Source organism: Dipodomys merriami, unplaced genomic scaffold, assembly GCF_024711535.1.
Source record: "Dipodomys merriami isolate MVZ:Mamm:240054 unplaced genomic scaffold, mDipMer1.0.p SCAF_538, whole genome shotgun sequence".
In the NCBI taxonomy this organism is placed as follows: domain Eukaryota; kingdom Metazoa; phylum Chordata; class Mammalia; order Rodentia; family Heteromyidae; genus Dipodomys; species Dipodomys merriami.
In genome coordinates this window covers 321234-337461 of record NW_027206111.1, presented here as the reverse complement: position 1 = coordinate 337461, position 16228 = coordinate 321234, and the positions used below count along the sequence as shown (strand labels likewise).

The 16228-nt window shown below is 33.0% G+C and overlaps 1 pseudogene; it reads left to right on the top strand.

The window, feature by feature from the left end:
- The first annotated feature begins 446 nt into the window (after positions 1-446).
- Positions 447-546, top strand: LOC138811593 (U6 spliceosomal RNA; annotated as a pseudogene).
- The last annotated feature ends 15682 nt before the right edge of the window (positions 547-16228 follow it).

Genomic DNA, 16228 nt, shown 5'->3' with positions numbered 1-16228 from the left:
GGTTGGTCTGTTCCTACGTGGAAGAAGGGTAAAGGGTCAGGTAGACATTTGTGCCAGTAAGACCTCATTTGGGAACATTTCAGCTGCATAGATTTAAAAATAGCTCTTAAACAAGGCTTACTTTGAATCCATTGGCTCCACAGAGCTAACACAGTTGGATAAATAAGTACTTGAAAAAGCCGTCTCCTTTGGACTTAGCTATAAATAGTTGAAAGTATGATCAAATTCTAAATGAAAAAGACTTAAAATAGTCATTGACAAAAAAATTTCAAATGTGAGCAATCAACTGAACAACATATTTTTTTCAACTATTCACAGAATTTTAGGGAAATAAGATTAATAGCATTTTTAGGAACAATAAGGTTTCCTTGTTACAAATAGGAACCTAAGCATATAAGCCTGTATAAATATTTCATCATTAACTACTAAAATTTACAGGATACTACAATCTTCAGCAGCTTGTATACCAAAATTACAACAATACAGAGATTAACATGGCACTTGTACAAAGATGATATGAAAATTTGTGAAGTATTCAAATTTTTTCATTATTCAGATGCAAGAAATGAAAAACAGTTATTAAAAAGTTGATTACAAAATTACAAGTGTAACAATACACCTAATTCATATAATTAAAAGTTACTTTGACATCAGTGTATTAAATTTTCACCTTAGAAAGGCCTTTACATAGCATAACCTTTACCCAATTTTTGAAATTAGACAACCTTGTCGTTTTATCCCAAAGAAATATAATACTAAGGACCTAGGGGGAAAAAAGGAATCTTAAACTGTTTCTGTATGGGATGCAATCCGAAAGGGCACATTAATGAACCTATATGTTATAAAACAATGGAGAATTCAATGTATCATATCTAGGAGAGAATAAAATAGATTATGGACACTATACCAACATAGAATATAGAATATTTTAAAAAATACTTTTTCAAACAAACACCGGAAATATCTTTAGTTTCTATACTACTCATTTCAACAGATAAGTTAAAATTATTTCTGATTAACAAAATCACAAACTCTGCATAAATCATTATAGATGTATACCAAAACTCTTGAATACATTTTGACATCAAAAGCAGGCAATTCACTTTAAAGAACTCCACAGAATCCGTGAATTGTTACTATAAGATATTGTTGTTATTTTGATTGTGAAAATATGTTGTATTGACACAAAGGAATTAATGACATTTTTGAAATTTAAGAAAATTAACCGAATCATTAGGATTTAGGAGAACAATTTGTACAGCCTTCCACAACTTCAAAGAGGTAGTGATACATACTTAACCTTTTGGTAATATCAAATGCAGTTTCTTCCAAGTGGTTCTTCAGACCTGGTTTGACATATTGGTTCAACAGTTCCAGTGTATCTCAATTACCAGCAGCAAGATGCAAGGGAGTCAAGAAGCCTTTAGTTTGGGCATTGGTATCTGCATCATGAAGAAGAAAGAAGCCACTCTGCTATTATTACACGTATATGCACTGTGCAGTTGTGTCCAGCCATCTACAGTTATTGCATGTGCCCCTTGAGCCACCAACTCACAGACAATGTCTAAGTGTCCACTGTAGGCTTCCTGATGAAGAGGGGTATACTCATCGTCATCCCTAGTATTCACATGAGTGGCCTTTTTGGAAAGTATTCTCTGCACTGTAGTAAGCTGGTTATTTTCAGCAGCCCAAAGAAGAAATTTGCTTGGATCCTTCTCCATTTTTTTTCTTGCAATTGTTACCATTCCTCACTTTTTCCATCTTGTTCCTCATCTTCATCAGAATTGCCTAACCAGATACTTTGAGTGCCAGTGGAAATGAGGTGTCCATGTATTTCCCTAATAGTTAATGTTGGTTGAACTGGTCAGAAATATCTGGTGAATTTTCTGCGTATGTTTTTTCACCATGATTTATTTTCTTTTTCCATTTTTACTATTCGAAATTATTCTAACTGGATATTAGAGAATAAATGGAGAGTAGAGGAAAGATGTTCCTCCATATTCAAGGTACAGACTGAAAATGAGGACCAGTGGTGTCTTCATGTGCAACTTATTCTAGGAATGAGAAAATGTGAAATAATGCCTCCTATATAAATGATTTGGGAAATGGCAGTGCAGAAAGTGAAAGGATGCAACCCAAAATATAAAACAATATAAATTAGGATAATTATGGAGCAATCATATTATCTATGAAAGCCATGAAAGAGAGAGATGATCTATCCACAAAATCCATGCCTCTGATCAATTTATAGAACAAGCAGAAATTTGTTTTAAAAAAAATGGAAATAGAATTTATGTATTTACTTGAAATTACTAAATACATTTTAATAGCCTACATAAGAATCTAAATCCTTGATAGTACTAGTAACAGATCTGACTGAAATCAGTTGAATCACACTTTTCCTGTACATTGAAGGAATAGGTACAGGCTTGGAAAGCAGCTAGAAAAGGCACGCAGATTGTATCTGTGAGAAAACTTTGTGGAAACTGGTATTGAGGATTACTTACTGGTGACCCACTTTCACTGGAAGCATTATTCTGACCTCTTGCTTGCTGATTCTGAACTATTGCTTTGATCATCATATTTTCCAAAAAGAAAAAGTCAGAATTGATCACAAAGGACTACTAATACATTTTGACATTTCATTAAGCATACTCAATCATCAAAATCACACGAAGACAATAGACAGGCCTATTTTTTTTAGATGAAAACAAGTGTCTTTAAAAAAACAAGGAATTTAAGTAGTCTTCCAAAGGACTTCTATTTTACTTACTGCATTATATATTTTTCCTAATGTTGAGTAACAATAAATAATGGATCTATTAGAAAGCTCTTAAAGCTCATTTGTTCAATAGTGAGTTCTCTTACACTATATTATGGTATTTTTTGTATGGTCTTAGGAAGAAATTTACATTACTAACTTGAATTTGTGACAGGACAATATCTTGACTGTACATCTTTCTTCTATACTCTCAGTTTTACATTATTATCTAAATATGTGCATTAAATAAGTATAGAGGAAAAAGTAGAAGCTACACTGGTGGATCATGGCTTTAATCCTAGCTAATCAGAAAGAAGAAATCTGAGAATTGTGGTTTGAAACCACACCAAGAAAAAAAAGTCCATTAGATTTTGATTTGAAAATAACCAGCAAAAGCTAGAAATGGAGCTGTGGTACAAGCAGTGAAATGCTAGCCTTGAGAAAACTAAAACAAAAAAATAACAAATTCTGCGACAGAGCCAGGCCCTGACTTCAAGCTCTAGTATTAGCATCAAACTAATTAATAATTAATTAATTAAAAATAAATTAAGTGGTCACATGTGGAGAAAATGCTCAGGGATATCACCCAGGCTCTTATGTCAAAAACTACAATCTACCGAAAAAATCTAGTTATTTAATACCTGTGTAAATAGAGTATTTTCATCACCCAAATGCACAACCATGCTCAGTTACTTTTGCAAGTTAACTCTGTTATGTCTGGAGTACCACATAACATTATCACTTAAGTAGAAAGCTTTGCAACATGGGTTCACTCTATCTCTCTAATGGATTTTTCTCCACACAAATACTCAAATCTTACAATTATTCCAATTCTTTGAAGTCATAGCTTCTTTTTAACATCCATAATATTAAAGTTTGAATTTAGTGTCTTGTATCTCCTACATGGGTGTTCTTACCAGTATGTCATGCCCCCAACCCTAAATTATCCAGATTAATTTTCAGATAGAATCTGGCTTTCTACTTGTGTATGATTATGGGCTCAGTCCACTTGATATTATTCTTCCTGGAATTTAGAATAACAGGTGTCTGGCATTGTGTACAGATCTTTATGTCCAGTCTGGGTTTTAACCACTATCCTCACAACAGTAGACTCCCATATAGTCAGGTTTTTCATAAGCTTATCATAGCTGATTTTTTAAAATAAATCTTTGCATTTCCTGCAGGTTCCTGAGTACTGAATTAATTTGTGTTTTCTTGGGTTCGTTTGTTTCATTTGAATATATGTATTCAGTGGTTCCTCATTTTTCCTTTGGTTTCTTCCATTCAAGTTCTTACCTAAAGTGCTGAGAAACCAATTCTTCTTTCTCAAGATAGTCAAGGTGAACCTTATTTATGCCAAAGCAATTTCAGTAATATTTAAACATCTTCATATCTAGGAATGGTATACAAATGCTAATCACTGAGAAGGGTCTTTTTATTTTCACAGCAGTCTTTGGCATTCACAGACTTATCATGAATTATACAAATATAATAAAACTCAGATACTTGCCAGGAGGAGAAAATCCTATTACTAATTGTTTTCAGAGGCTTCCCTTCTTGTGAATGAATTACACTGCTTGATGCAGAATCATATTGCTAGGGAGAGCCTAAAAAATCAGCTAACACTACAGAGTTGAGGGAGATTACTTGACCTCCTGAATAATTTACTTTTATGTCAAATAAAAGCAGGCTCCCAAAAAGAGAGTAGACTTTAGAGAAACTTGGTGAGTTGTATGTAAATAGGTGCTTAGCTGACTTTGTTAATTGGTGGACTAATACAGGGAAATAAAGTACAGCAAGGTAAAAAATTAAAGAACTATGCATTGAAATACTCATTTCTGTGTGTGTGTGCGTGCACACATGTGCGAGTACACACACACGCATGTGCATTGCTCATGCATGCATTATTCATTGCTGAGGCTTGAAAGTGCCTAGACACTATCCCAAAGCTTCTATGGTCAAGGAGAGTGGTCTACCACTTGAGCCACTACTCCACTTATGGTTTTTTGGAGATAATCACATGTATTGTCATGATTGGACAGGCTTTGAACAGTGGTCTTCAGATCTCAGCCTCCCGAGTAGCTAGCTGATTCAGTCTCTGAGTAGCTTGTTAAAATGCTACCTGTCCTCTATGCTTCACTGCTGTTTTATACTTTTCCTGAGGTAATCACAAGTCTAAGTCATATATGTCTAATTGCTTAAAAATATTTACTGCTTGGCACCAAGGCTCCCAACTGTACTCTTAACTACTTAGGAGGTTTGAGAACAGAACCCAGGCCACATTTTAGTGGACTTCCTTAATCTATAGCTGGGTGCATTGGATCATTTTCACCATATTGCACTATCTAGAGACTAAAATTGGAAGGACTGCAGGATCAAGGCCAGCCATGGTAGATAATGCAACTCTGATGCCTTTGATGATGGGAAGGCTAAAAGGACAGCTCAGGTGCATGTTCTTGTGGAAAGGGAACCCCTATCCTAAAATTAACAACTGATATGATGCCAGCCTAGAAAGAACAATACACCAAGTTGAAATCCCCACCAAAATAAGTATATACCTTAACATCCAAAAACATAGTAGAATCTGTTCTTTGCTCTAATATAATCTTTATCTGATTATCATATGATGTGACAGAATAGTTTCTTCGTTAAACTTATGATATATTTATAAGGACCTAGAAAATTCTTCCTCACTTCATAAGTGCAAACGAATGGCAAATTGCCTCATTTCTTACATATTTGACTACAACTAAAAATTCGTCTAATGATTATTATAGTAATATATTCTGATTTATTACTTCACTGTGTAACAGTTTTTAAACTTTTTGCTTCTTTGTTGAAGTTTAAGTATTTAAACTGTATCATCAAAATATATTCCTTGGGTACTTGGGGCAGTTCTTTACTAAGTTTTTAACCAATGGTTTCTAAGAATTTTTTTATTGTTAAAATATTGTACAGAGGGATTACAATTACATGGGCAAGATAATGAGTACATTTCTTATCAAGCATTGTTGCCTCCTCCTTTGTTTCCACTTCCCATCCGTCCCCATCCCCTCCTTTCCCCCCCAACCCAATCCTCCGCACCTCCACAGCCAAAGTTGTAAAGTTTGTTTTTCGACATAACCTCTTGTATATCTCATTGTTGCAATGGGCCCACCTGTATCCCTATTTAAAATATTTGTTTTTTTCCTTCCCCTCCAAAAACTTATACCAACAGCAAATACAGTGAAAGCAGGGGTTATACCGTGGGGGAAGGACATATAAAACAACAAAGAAATAATCTTATAAATATGTTGGAAATAATCGCATGAAAGAAAAAAAATTGAATACTTATCTTGGAATTCATTTCACCTTACATCAACTTATCTGACATTTTCTACTTGACTCAGACAAATACTAGTTATTGCAAATAAGGGAAACCATGGAACCTATGTTTCTTTGGGCCTGGCTTACTTAACTAAATATAATTTTTTCAAGTGTTTTCATTTCCTAAAAAATGGGGCAATGTCATTCTTTCTGATGGAGGCATAGAATTCCATCTAAGAATTCTTAATTGGTATATTCTTTGGTTTATTTTTAATTTCAATTTAATTTTATTGTAAAGGTAATTTACTTAGGGATTACATTTTCATAAGTAAGATAATGAGTACATTCCTTATGGAAGGAACATTGTTATCCCCTCCATAGATTTTTCTGTACACTCATACAACTACTGATGTTTTTGCAATTGCTATTGATCAATGGGTACTTTTTCTTTCTTTGTTCATGCATTTTTATTATAAAATTGATATACAGAAGTTTACATTTACTTGTCACCTAAAGAGTACACTTCATTTTATTTTCTAAATTTCAAATTTTGAACTTAATTACTTATTTTCTTTTGTTTCATTAGGGTAATTCTTTTTTCAGAGCTGTAGGATTAGTTAATTTAATTGCATGATTTTCACACATGTAAATTAATCAGACACATATATTTTGCTTTTAAAATATTTAACATGTGAATATATAAAATTATTTTCTTAATTTTATATGGTTGTTGAATTTAAATAAATTTATTTTCTCATAGTTCTAAACATATTTTTCCAGGTAACAAATACTAACTGTATTTTCAAGAAGCACATAATTATTAAGAAAGGCTTCATTACCTGGTCACTTTTTGAAAATTTACTTTCTTGTACTTGAATTTTAAAAAGTTTGAGCTGGGCATGGTGATTTGTGGCTTCATTTTCTAGCTATTGGAGGAACTGCAAATAGGTTTATAATTCAGGAGAGCCTGGGAAACTATGAGACCTTATTCTAAAAATATCCATAGTGAAATGATTAGAGATATAGCCATCAATAGCAAGATACGGAGCATGCACCTGGATATCATATTCTAAATCTTGAGTTAAAACACCAGTAACCTCAACCTTTTGTCAAAATAAAACGATACCTGTTTCAAAATGTTTATTATTTAAAACATGTTTACAAAGGTTCTCATTTGTTCTATTTCTTAATTTTCAATTTACTTAATCTATAAGAATCCAAGTGTATTGTCTTTTATTTCTCCTAAACTTTTAAATATTATGAGCAATATTATTTCATATATTAACCTTCTTTAACTATTTGTGATAATTTCCTCGGTTCAATATGATAATATCAATATTCCAAATGTGTGTGTGTGGTTGAGTGTGTGTGTGTGTGTGCTTTGTGGGTACTTTGTAATGTTGGCGGGGGGGTCAGATCCAAGGTTTTTCAACTGCACTATACTGTCTAGTTGTAATGTAGTGTTTTAAATTATGACTTTTAAATTTTCATTACTAGTGATTTTTCAAAATTATATATGATAAAATGTGATCCATATTCTATCCACGTTAGCAAATTTTATTGTTATTTAGAATATTTCTACTGCCTTTCCACTTTCAAACACTTGTGTTTGTTATTGATAAAGGTTTTACTTTGCTTCTTTTCTCTCTTCATTTTGCCATTAGACTTTACTTATTCTTTCTCTTATTTCTTTGGAAAATAATTATCATATTCCTATTACAATTTCTTTACATTGTAATAGGTCTATACAATGCTTTATTTTCTATTTTATTTTTCCAATCTTCTCTGACTCTCAGCCCACACTATTAGGTGGATTAAAAAGAAACTTGTTTCAGGACAGTTGATTATTTTCCTGCTTCTCTTCTCTGTAGTCTTTCTGTTTTTTGAAACAAAATACTAATGGCATACAGCTCCTATATGGTCCATCATTCTGTCCCCTCTCACTCTCCTCTGTAGTACAGGTCTCAAGTCGTTATCATTCAGGTATATTATGCTGTAGTGTTATCTAAATTTTACCTCATTACTAAATTAATTTTAGTGGCTTCAAGCATTCTCTAAAGACATTTTTCAATATATAATATCTGGGGCCTTATGTTTTCACAAGGTGCAAAATATGAGTGACTATCAAACATCTAGATAACTGTGTTATTGGATATTGGTCCACCTGCTCAATAAACTCACATGTAAGTTCAAGGAATACAGATCATTCAGAACAATCTTGTAAAATGGTGTAACTTGAGCCCTCATACTAGATGTGAATCTAATTACCATGTTTAGTAGTGAGGACAAAATAGCTCTACTATAAGAACAGACACACAGAAGAATGTAACAGATTTATTAAAAACAAATTCTTAGTTTTATGGTCAAAAAATTTTTAAAAGGATGCCATGAACTTTATCAAATAAAAATAGAATTTTAAATAGGTGTATTGGCACTATTGCTTCTCTAGCTTTAAACAATGATCTTGGACTACTACCTTAAACCATATACAAAAATTTTAAATAAAAAATGATTATCAAACTAAATGTGAGATATATGTAAATGTAAAAATTCATGACATTGGATCAGTAAAGGTTTCTAAACATTTGAAATGGAAAACATTAGTGTCTAAAGAAAAGCAAGAATAAACGGTTTAATATCAACTGATGACCTTTCATAATTCTATGAAAAAAGTGAAAACATATCCAAAGGATAGAGGGCACATATTTGTTAATGCTCTAATGTTAATTCGACATTGATCCTGAGTCTTAACTACTTTTATATCTTCTAATTACATATAAATTTTTTCCTGAACAGGTTATTTCTTTAAAGAACATATGTAAATTAATGGTCAATAAGAAGAGCAAATGAATTAAACTCCTCCTTAGTATCTAAGAAAAAATGAAAAAAGTACTCATTTCTATGACCATAATATAAAAAGATGACAGAAAATATAGTAATGCATTTGCGGAGAAATTGATATACTCTAGATAGCAGAATGATTTGTATAATACTGCAATCAATTTTGCAAGCAAGTTTTCAAGTCTTCTAAAGGTCAAAGAGAATTGTATATGATCAAGCCATTACACTTCTATGCATTAGTAAAGAGAAGTAAAAAACTTATTTGGACAGGGAATGTAGTTCATTGACAGTGCACTTGAATAGTATGTGTGAGAATCTGGAAATAATCCCCAAAACAAATTTTGAAAAGACACACTATAAAGGATATATGGAGGACAAATTCCTGTAAATTTTGTATCTATTTTAATGTCTGTTCTAAAATTTACAGCATTTCTTTTTTATTTATTTTATTTTATTTTATTTTTATTTATGTGAACATACTGTACAGAGGGGTTACAATTACATGGGCATGATAATGAGTATATTTCCTATCAAGCATTGTAGCCTCCTCCTTTTTTTACCCTTCACATCCCTTCCCAGCCTCCCCCCACACCGCACCCAATCCTTCCCCCCCCCCACCAAAGTTGTAAAGTTCGTTTTCAACTTGACTACTTGTACTTCTCATTGCTGCAACGGGTCCACCTGTATCCTTATTTAAACGACTCGTTTTTCCCCTTCCCCTCCACAAATTATACCAACATCAAATACAGTGAAAGCAGGGGTTATATTGTGGGGGAGGGACATACAAAGCAACTAAGAAACAATCTTATAAATGCGTTAGAAACAAATGCATGAAAAAAATCATTTAAATATATTTCTTAGGGTTCAATAAAATTTACAGCATTTCTATTTGAAGAAATTCAAGTTTGTGAAAATTAGGCTTGGAAAACCTCTGATTGTACCATTCACTTCCAAAGCACTAAAATGTATACAATAAAAGGAGATAAATATATTACATGTGAATTTCATGTCAGCAATATATATATATAGTTAGTTAGTTAGTTAGTTAGTTAGTTAGTTAGTTAGTTAGTTAGTTAAAAATAATTCACACAAATTGCAGAATACCTAAAAATATGTTTTCGTTGTTGGCTAAAAATTCTTTGTAAACTACAGTTTTTAAAACAAAGATGTGATTCTGTTTATTTTGTTTATTTTGGTATTTTTTTTAGTTTATACAGAGATAACTCAATCAAAAAGTGTATGTGATAACTGGAATATCTAGGAATTATGCATCACTTATATGTAATTGATAACATTTTCTGGAAGAAACTTTTAGCAAATGACAGAAGACCCAAATCTATGCATGTACATTTTAGAAAGCCATGTTACTTGCTCAATCCAATTGCTTTCCTCTTCTTTGCTAGAAAAAATATTCTCAAGATAAGAGCCAATAGCAGTGAAAAGAAACAAAATACACAATCATCTTGATTTGTTTGTGAAAATAACAAATGAAATAAAACAATTCCACTTAAGGAACTCTAATATTAGTATCTATGAAGATGTTCCTGAATGCCAAGATCCATTGAATTTTTGGAATTTTAATTTCTACTAACATATGAAAACTCAAACAAGAAAACAAATATAGTCTTAGAGTAAACCAGCCTTGGAATAATTTTCTTAATTGTTTTGAAATTACAAAAGAATTGATACCATTAAAATGATCCTTTCCTATGGAAATATTTTAAAATGTTTATCTCTTATTATAATTCAAATAACAAACAAGAGAAATTTTATATAATCATTGCAAATATTTTATTACTATCATAAAATAGAATAAATGACAAGACCCAATATATTATCATTACTATTAATTCCTAAACATTACTTAAATATCTTAAGCAATCTAAATAGTCATGTCTTTAACATAGAGGTAAATATTCTATATTTTTTTAAATAGAAGATTTTTTTATTGTGAAAATACTGTACAGAGTGGTTACAATTAAATAGGGATACAGGTGAACCCATTGCAACAACAAGATGTACAAGTCGTTAGGTTGAAAACTACCTTTATTCTATAATTGTTACTTACCATTTTCCAGGAGCATATATATATATATATATATATATATATATTCATGTTTCTTTTTTTATTGTGAAAATACCGTACAGAGGGGTTAAAATTACATGGGCAAGATAATGAGTACATTTCTTATCAAGCACTCTTGCCTCCTCCTTTGTTTCCCCGTCCCATCCCTTTCCATACAACCATCCGCCCCCCACCCAGGCCTCCCCCCGATGTAGGCTAAAGAAGCTTTCTAAGAAATGTTCACAGCAGTTAAAAGATGTTTTTATGAAATTAATGTGATATATGTTGTTGTTATTTTTCTTGTTCTTTTTGTTCTCGTTGTTGTTTGCAAGGCTCAGGCATTGTCCCTAAGCCTTTTTATGTTCAAAGGCAGCACTCTACAACTTGAGGCACAGAGCTAATTCCTGTTTTTAGTGGTCAATTGGAGATAAGAATCTACCAAGTCCTTTTTTGACTGGGATAGTTTTGAACACAATTCTAAGATCTCATTACCCAGAATAGCTCCAATTATAGCCGTGAGTCAATGGCACTTGGTTTGATGTATTTTTTAAATTTTAATTATATTTTAAGATTTTTGTTTCACTATAATGTACATCATTCTACACATAAATTTAGGTATATGTATATATATCTGGTGAAAAATAATCTCTAAAAATGTATGTCTTTCTACATACAATATATATGTATATAGGTGTGTATATATGTATATATATATTTCGGAAGACAGACTCCCTCTAAAATTTTATGCTAATATTTTTTAACTTTTTCATTCAAAGATATACACTCTATTTTTCCGAAAGTTTCCTAGAATAAAATAACTAATATTTCAATAGAATGTAGAGTTTATTACGTTCAGAGGAATTTCAGATATACATATGATATTATAGTAAAATTTGCAGTATATTACTTGAAATAATTCTGTTCAACTCATAAATACTTTTGTGTGGTGGTGGGGAGAGAGGAAGTTAATTCATACTGGTTACTTCAAAAATCTATTCCATAATTTGTTATATGTACATAGTCAAGCTACCTAATAGGTTTTAGTTTTTTTGTTTATTTGTTCAAAATTTTAATATGGATGCATGCACAGTGGTAACATTGAAATTATTAATCGGAAGTGGCGCTGTAGCTCAAGTGGTAGAGCACTCGCCTTGAGCTGAGGAGCTGAGGAACAGCGCCCAGGCCCCGAGTTCAAGCCCCTAGCCATAAAAGAAATGCAAATCAAAACAACATTGAGATATCACCTCACACCAGTTAGAACAGCAAAAATCAAGAACTCTAACAACAACAGATGCTGGAGGGGATGTGGACAGAAAGGAACCTTACTTCATTGTTGGTGGGAATGTAAACATGTTCAACCACTTTGGAAAGCAGTATGGAGGTTCCTCAAAAGACTTCACATAGATCTCCCCTATGATCCAGCAATCCCACTTTTGGGCATTTACCCAAATGTTTACAAACAAGACCACACTAAAGCTACCAGCACAACTATGTTTATTGCAGCATTATTTACCATAGCTAAGATATGGAACCAACCCAGATGCCCCTCAGTAGATGAATGGATCAAGAAAATGTGGTATATATACACAATGGAATTCTATGCCTCCATCAGAAAGAATGACATTTCCCCATTTGTTAGGAAATGGAAAGGCTTGGAAAAAATTATATTAAGTGAAGTAAGCCAGGCCCAAAGAAGCATAGGTCACATGGTTTCCCTTATTTGCAATATCTAGTATAGGTATGAGTTAAGCGGAAAAGGTCAGATAATGTGATGTTAGGAAAAGGAACCCTTAGATGTGTATTTTAATGTTTTTGTTTCTTTAATGCATGTGTTTCTAACGCATTTATAAGATTATCTCTTTGTTGCTTTGTATGTACCTCCCCCACAGTGTAACCCCCGCTTTTACTATATTTGATATCAGTATAACATGTGGAGGAGATGGGGACAAACAAGTCTTTTAAGGATTCAGGTGGACCTGTTGCAACAATGAGAAGTACAAAATGTCATGTCATAACCAGCTTTACAATGTTGGTGTGGGGGGGGAGGGGGGTCTGATTGGGTGGGGGGGAGGGGGAGGCTGGGAAGGGAGGTGAAGGGTAAACAAAGGAGGAGGCAGCAATGCTTGGTAAGAAATGTATGCATTATCCAGCCCATGTAATTGTAACCCCTCTGTACAGTATGTTCTCAAATAAAATAAAATAAAATATTAAAAAAAAGAAATTATTAATGAAAAACAAATAATCACAAAATCATAGAAACATATCAGACTTTCAATAGTTAGCACTTTTGATGTTAATAATAATTTTGATGGATACGATGATGACCACAGTTTAGCCTGATAATTTCATTGTTGTGATTGAAAAGGAAAAAAAAAAAACTTTACACATTTTTGAAGCTAGATTTCCCACATTGAATTCATAGTAATAAACAGCGTTGGATTACATACAATAAGCATAACAAGAGGAGAGTTTCAATATCAATAAATACATTCACATAAACAGGCAGAGACCATAAAACCCCTAATTCCTGCAGTCTCTCTAATGTATATGCACTTTTCTTGATGGTACTATTTTCTTATAAATAAAATTGTTTATTTCCACATTTTGATGGACTAAAGTGTAGTTTTCAACTTAGTGGGATTAGTTCAAATAACATTCTCATATAAATACGATTCAGTAACCAATGTTTTCAAATGATATATTGAGTATGTTCTGCAATAGTGCTGTAAAGACATGACACAATTTACATAATAACACTTTCATGTCTGTAGTTACCTAGAAAGGATATAGGACTTAGAGCCAGGAGGTATAACTTATTTTTATTTCTACATGAAGCAATTTGTGACTTTATACCAGCAAACTGAATTTGACTCTTTCCTTATTTGTAAGGTAAAGTGGAAAATGTAAGGACTCTTCACTTTTCTTTATTCTTGCTCTAGAAGTCAACAAATATATTCTTCATTATTTCTGTTAGATTACATTGATTTACACATGAGAAATGTAAGGCCAACAATCAATGTAGTGAGTAAATAATGATACTAGAATATGTGTCTGAGCTCTTCACTCTGTGTGCTTACAAAGAGAGTAATTTGGTGATAAAGAGGACCAATATGAAAAGACTATGGGGGAAAAAGCATACTTTCGAAATGGTTGTTTTAGGACTAGGTGACAGTGATGAGTAAATGAAACAGGCTGGTGTTAGGGGCATAAAAAGGAGTACAGAGAAATCATATTGTGTAAGTCGTTATGTCAAAAACGAACTTTACAACTTTGGGGGAGGGAGGATTGGGTGTGGGGTGGGGGAAGGATGGGAAGGGATAGGAAGGCGAAACCAAGGAGGAGGCTAAAATGCTTCATAAGAAATGTGCTCATTATCTTGCCCATGTAATTGTAACCCCTCTGTACAGTATTTTCACAATTAAAGAAAGTCATAAAAGCTCAAAAAAAAGAAATCATATTAGTGATAAAAACTGAGTAAATCTTGATCATTCATCTTATCTAATAGGAGGGAGTAGAAGGGTAAGAAGAAATAAAAAAGGCTTCCACACGTTTGGCTGGTAACTCTGTTAGTGATGTTCATAGTAATAAGAACCACAGGTGGAAATAATGGATTTAGGGGAAAAATATCTGATAGTCCTAAAGTTTATATTAAATAGATGCAAATATAGGTCTGTTTAGACATCTTCAAAATATCCACGATCATGAATAGGAAAAAAGAATAATAAAATTGGGGGCATTATTGGACCTTGAGAGCTTGTTTGGAGGTTCTAGCAGGGAAGCGCAGCTACTCGTATATCCTTGACCGACGACCGGTCCTCCTCTATCCGGGATGGTCGTCCTCTTCAACCTAGCGCGCAGCTTCCGGAGGGACGCACATGGAGCGGTGAGGGAGGAAGGGGACACCCGCCTAGCCAGCCAGATCAGCCGAATCAACCCTGGCGATCAATGGGGTGACAGATGTCGCATCCAGATCGCCTCACATCCAAATTGGGGGCATTATTGGAGGGAAGAGGAAAAGGAAAGTTCTGACAGAAGTGTGAGCAATGTGAGTACCAGTGTGGATAAGATTGGAAGAAAGAGATACATAAGGAAACAAAAAAGTAGTAAATAGACATTTACAGAATTAAAGGAAGGAAAGAATTTGCAGGAAGATCTTGAAGGAAATATGCTATTTGGATTTGAAAAGTAAAAAGACATAGACAAGTTCAATAAGAAAAGTGTTTTGGTGAAAGTCATCTTGATTAAATTTTGAGATATGAATGTGAATCCATAAAATTCTGGATCCATGAATTCAACAGAACCTGTTGATTTTAATTTTTGGGAACAAATGCTTTTATCCTGATCTTAGAAGAATTATACAGATATAACTCTCATGAACTTTACTTAGAGGTGAATAATTTTTGAAGACTTTTTTAGCCAGGAGTTTATAGATTGGACTACAGCACAAACCAGCCTAATTTGTCCTACAGTTCCAAAGAGTGGCCCATGTATCCACATCAGTTTGGAATTTTATTGAAATATCTTTACATATGTTTGGAAATCTTATCAGCCTATTCATTATAAATGTAGGAAAAGTAACACCAAGTATTAGGTTGAACAAACAACTTTACTTATGTGACTGAAGACTCCTGGAATTGATTCTTCTTTAGAGTAGAAAATGCTTCAATAGCCATTGACACATCATAACTGTCATATACTCTATTTAACTCTAGTTCTAGTTAGGGATATCTCCATGCAGAAATAACCGTGTCAATCAACCTGCTAGAAATTCTTATATGTAGGAAGTTCTCTTATAAACTTCAAACTTTATTGAATGGAAGAGTTTAGACATTACCCTCACTAGTAAGATTAAATGCCTAGAAAGATATGACATTTTGCTTTAATGCCTTACTTTCATTTTCTCATACCCTTTTGCAAGTAGGGAAGGATTCTGATGTAACAATAATACAATGGTGACTAGTATTAAAACAACATCTAGGATCTAGTGTTAATTCGGATACTTTCTAATTAGCTCCAGATTTTGTGAATATTTATATTTCTCCTGGGAAAACTAATGAGCTACAAGAAAATGTCCCTAAGGACCCTTTCAATTCTAATATCACTGTTTGTCTCAAAATTCTTTAAATTCTACATCCTGTAATGTGGGCATAGTGTTATACTGTGGAACTTTTCTCCTGAGAGAGTGAGTACTATCCTATTGTTTAACATGGACAAAGTACCTTCATACATAGACCGGGCATGTGCAACAAGAAGTG